Below are 5488 nucleotides of genomic sequence, written 5' to 3' on the forward strand. Positions count from 1 at the left end.
AGGCATTGGAGAATGGAGTGCATCAACATGCGATGACAGATGGCTGATGCGGCAGTGGTGGAGCTGACGGAGAGGAATCGCAGCATGCAATAACTGTTGGAGTGGCAAGATTGTCTGCACGAGAAAGTAGCAATTTGAAGGTGTGTCAGTTGTACTTATGAATTGAGAGTTGACTTGGACTGTGGTTCGGGACAAGGTGCGTCAAACTGTCAACTCAGCTCCTTACTTCTCTTCCTTCTCCTCCTCCATGGTGCTTTCCGATGCTTTTCTAGGTCATTGGAGATGAAAATGACTAAAGCCAATACTCGCCTCATCATTCTTGCCACCTTTAACAAACTGACCTTCAAGGACAACATTCCTAAGACGAAAAACATCATCGCGGGGCGACGCAGCTCAGCAGGCGAGCTAACTCAGTGCTTTCTAGGCACTCGTTGCCTTGGGGGTCGGCTGATGAACAACTCTAACCCGGCCATGCATGAAGCAGGTTTTCCATTTACTTGGGTTTCCTGGACGAGAAAATCCAACCCGTAGTACTGTCAAGACACACGCAAAACGCATTCAATTTGAGGTGGCGCTTCCAATCTCGCAAACAAACAAGAGTTATGGCCGTGACGATGCATCATGTAGTAGTAGATGGTGAGCGCACAACACCACAGCTGCTCGGCGCTCACTCATGTGCTGTCAACCAGCTCACATTGCTAACCATGATGAGAGTCGTGTAGTCACGAAGGCAATGTCCTGTTGCACGACATATCCTCGTATAATATATGCGAATTGCTGAAACGCTTCGAAGACGTCCCTGATCCTGCCACTGACGATTTCAAGCGTTTTGCATACTTCTCTGTCGACGACAGTTCACCTGATGCAATTCACACACGACCGCGCGACCGTGCAAAACTCTGTTGACAAAAGTAATTATGGGAACAGGAAGAAGAGGAGGCGGCAGGGATGGAGGGTCAAGGGTTTCTTGGGAGGAAAAGGATTGACCCAGACCATTTGCAGCGAGTTCATCAGCCCACCACTGCAAAGGGTCAGCCTTTGGTAGCTTCAGGATAATTATGCCCTTGAGCACCTAATAACAACCCAAGCAATGAACGTAAAACGTGCGGCAAATTTCACAGGAAAGGGCGCTTCTTACTCCACCATTAAGTGCTCGGTGCTTCTAACAGAAGAATGCATTCCTGACCTTCGATCAATGTGAGGTAGTCCGTTTGATATTGTAGACTACTTCAACACTCCTGAAATTATATCTGGTCATTACAGTCGCTTTCACCTCATCACCGCTTTTCACCTTGGTCTCAGCTCAAGTCTGTCTCAGGTGGGAGCATCTACAATCCCACCGAATATTCACATTTTAGCGTTTAAGAAGCTTCTCTTGTGGGATATGATTTCACAGCATTCCAGAGTATCCGTCAATAAACATCCTCATTGAGTAATAATGACGTGGACACGAACTCAACGCGGGCGTGTGAATCCACCAAGGTGAAGGTCACTCAACTTGGTGCAAATGCGTGAGAACAAGGAATACTCGGAAACGCCTGGCCATCACATTAATAAAATTAAATGCCTAATTTTGCAGAGTTTTGCCTCATTTTTCCTACAAAAGTGTCCATGTTGGCACATGACTGGTTCATTTTCAAAGTCAAATTGTGGAATGGTGAAGGTCCATCATAGGCCTTCGCAAATGGCAACGAATATGTGATGCTGAAGATATCCTTGAAAAATTTATGTGACAGACATATGAAGAGGAATAGTCTTTAACACAGGCAAACAGAAGGGCTGGGAAAGTAGCAGCATGATAAAAGTCACACGTCACCAGCATGCCAGACGAGTCACGTGCTCGGCAAATAAAACTGACACACAATACCCCGTGGAAACTGGCCTTATGACTACCTTCGTCAAGACACGCCTCCAAATTACCATTACGCAAGAATGTGCTTTCAGCTGACGCCCCTTCACACACGACATTTGGGCGGTTAAAGCGAACTCAACAACTCTAAAGAAAAGTCGCCAAAACATGCGTTTGGCTTAACGCAAATCACTTCTCCGTGAGCATTGGACAATTCTAAATAGGCAATAATAAGAGCCAAAGTAAAGAAGCATACGGATTGTAATACAATACAATGATAACAATATAATAATACAAGTAGCACAAAGAGATAGTAAAGTAGGAAAATTAAGGATTGCCTCATATTTGGCCTCCGAGGGGACGATCTCACCCGGAAACTGTCGATATTTGAAATGCAAGTCCTCATCAGCCTTCTCTAGCCTGCACTCAACATTCAAGAACCTTCAAAGGTTGCCAGCAAGGTTTATTTATCACAAAACTTCAGACAGAACTGCCACTGAAGAATTTTTAAGGAACTGTCAAGTCGGGAATGAGGAGAACCACCCGAATCGGTTCGTCATCCCCAGTTGTCACAGTGATCATTGTGACCTTGGTGGAAGTTATCCAGGTAAGAGATTGTTAGCTAAAAATATTGTCATCAGTCCTTCACAAATGCAGTGGTACCCATTACATGTAAAAAGAAAAAAATTTGCGCCGATTAAAACGCCTACAGACTTTGAAGATAGTCATCATAAAGAAAACATTGCGACGAAAATGGAGGCAGATAGCATTTAAAGCTGTTAAGGAAAGAGGTGAGAATTGTAATTCTTCATGAGCGGACTTAAGAGTCACTTTGTAAGCTTTACGGCAACAAAAGAAGGAAAAGTGTTGCGTTGGCAACAGTATATATTGCATCTGTGGAACTGAAGCAATAGTCGAGCAGCATGTTCCCCTATTCATAGAGGGTCCATTTTTCCTTCAACTTTCGAACTTTCAAAATTAAGTAAACCAGAGAGCTTGGGAAACATTGCAATCTGATTGAAGGAGTTCACCACGGCTAGCATTAACAAATCCTTCGTTATGATCAAGCAACCCATGACTGACTAATTTGGTGGGATAAGAGTACAATGCCAGACTCAGAAGTTTTCTTCTGCCTTGAATGTTACACTGTCGTAAAAGTGGAGCCTATAACGACATAACAGTCGTAATTTGATCTGGGCAATCAAAATGGCAAGAACTGATTGTGCACGGACAAAGACGGAAATGACAAGTTAAGTTCAAGCCTGCCAAAATATCATAAAAACTAGTCTCAATTACATGGTGCATGGCATAGAGTTACAGAGTATACAAAAAAGAGCATGGTAAACACTAAAGAAAGTAATCACAAAGGAAAAAAATTGAACAGGAGCGCGGCGAAAGCCATGTTTAGGTAGGAGTGCTTTTAATGCCATCATAACGTAACCTTGACTCCTGTTTCCAACACAACTGTAGCTTAATCCAGGTGAATGACCTGACCTTATGTGAGAAGTGTCGTGAAAAGGCTATGGCAATGGCTTAGTTGAAGGATCGGCCCAACGTAATTCATCGTCTTCTTGTTTTTTAACTAGGCGTCCACTTGACTCATTTGATCTCTCCCGTGAAACAAGACTTCTCCAGTTAAAAGGAAATATTTTTCAGATAAAGTTATCGATGCTGCAGGTTCCGCTCAGCTTTCAGCGATCGCACGGTGTCGTTCTCTCTGACATCACCCAATAAGTCTAGTGTTTGAAGGTTTATATCAAATTCCCCGGCACTGTGTGAAGCCGGATTAATGAGTCGTCGACTAAGCGCCAAGTTAAATGGGGAGAGGCAACTTCACACTCCTTAGCTGATTTCATACGGCCAATTCCTCAACAATGACTTGCATAGAGCGAGTGATAGACACGGAGGAAGAGTTCAAGTCGTTATCGGGTTGAGGATTGGATCTACTGACGACAAAGTTAAATTAAAATAATCTGACTTAAACATTTCTCTGCATTTACACTTTTCTAATGGCTTGTCGCTGATGTCACTTCAGCGCTTTTATGCGAAGATTGAAGCAGTCGAATGGCAGAGAATCTGGCTGGTCGATGCTGACGAAGACGAGTCGATGCTTACAAGTGGGGCATTGGGTGGGTATTAGACTACGCGTGATTTACAGTATGTACCTCATTTCGCTAATGGGCGTTTGAATGTTGAAGAGGAGTAAGAGGCGAGAAGATGATGGTGGAGGAAGAGGTCTCCAAGCTTGTGTATATCTACTACATTTCCAAATAACGAGAAAAGTGTTCATCTGGGCTGCTGTCATCACGCTTCGCACTTTGTCCACTGCATCTATATTGTTGATCCACATTCTGGAAACTAGAATGCAGAAAGTGATGCGATGACACCACGGAAGGTAGTCAACTGCCGCACCCCTCATATCCACTCACTCATCCACCCACCCACCCACAAACTCTGACCACCAGTGATTGCGTAATTAGCTTCTACCAGATTCTGCCCACATGGAAAGCGAATAGAAGGGATTAATGTAGCCTAAAAGCTTTACTAAATCTTGCAATCATGCTGTAGGGTGGGGGATGGAAAAGAAGGAAGGGGCTAGGGAGGACAAAGGAAGGATTGAATCCTAACTAAGGAAACAGCAGAAAATCCGCCCAAATCCTTTTTTGCTGCTCTGTTTAATATTAGGTTGGGGTTTTGGCTCTGAAAGGGACAAAAGAGTAAAGTCATGAGAAAACGGCATTGGCATTGAAGGAGTAGGCGAGAGGGTGTTTGAGCACAAGCAACTTACGGAGGGGTTGGGGGAACCTACTTTGTCAATGTCGCCACGCTGAAAGAAAGAAAAACGAAACGAATGTTAACAATGCCGATGCTGGTACTTTTGAAGGAAGCATACACCTGCAACTTGGCTGTTTTGGAGTGACGGTAACGCTTATAACACTATTAGTAGCTCGATAAAAGGGAATACGTCACCTTGAAGATACGTGACACTGATCCTACAGCCTGGCTTATTACCATGTCAACACTGTTCCAGCAGTTTACGTGGGTAGGGTAGTAAATCAACTATGATATATTACATATTACATCAAGGTTGGCCAAGCAAGCAACCAAGCTACAAATGCCAAGTCTTGAGACTCAAGTCGAAACACCTCAAATGTGCCACTAGTGCCCAGGCAGACATGGGAGGCAGGCAAGGCATTTTGGACCATCTATCGCAGCATAAAAGCATGATACGATGCCGCATGAGCCAGTGCTATGCGAATCCTCAAATGTGAGTTGAGGTGGAAAATAGAAGACAGGCAGACTCACTTGTGGGTGTGCTGAGACGCTGCATCCCAGAGGAGATTGCAACGACCTCCTCGTCAGGCAGAGGTGGAACTGCAAGACTGGTTGGGTCCGTATCCTCTGAGGTCGACGATAGCGACAGTGGAGGCACTCTAGTCCTACGCAAAGGTATGATTCTCGATATGCGTGAGCAGAGCTTCCTCGGTGGGATTTTCTTTCTCAACGGATCTACAAGGTGGCAGAATGGTTACCAACATGCAATGAGAGTGCAGAGGAGGTAAAGGAGGCAGGTCATTGGCACACTTACAATTGACAGTGGCCTCAAGGAATCTGACCGATGTCCAGAGGATGCACCAC

This window comes from Echinococcus granulosus (genome assembly GCF_000524195.1).
Source record: "Echinococcus granulosus chromosome Unknown EG_S00202, whole genome shotgun sequence".
NCBI lineage: Eukaryota > Metazoa > Platyhelminthes > Cestoda > Cyclophyllidea > Taeniidae > Echinococcus > Echinococcus granulosus.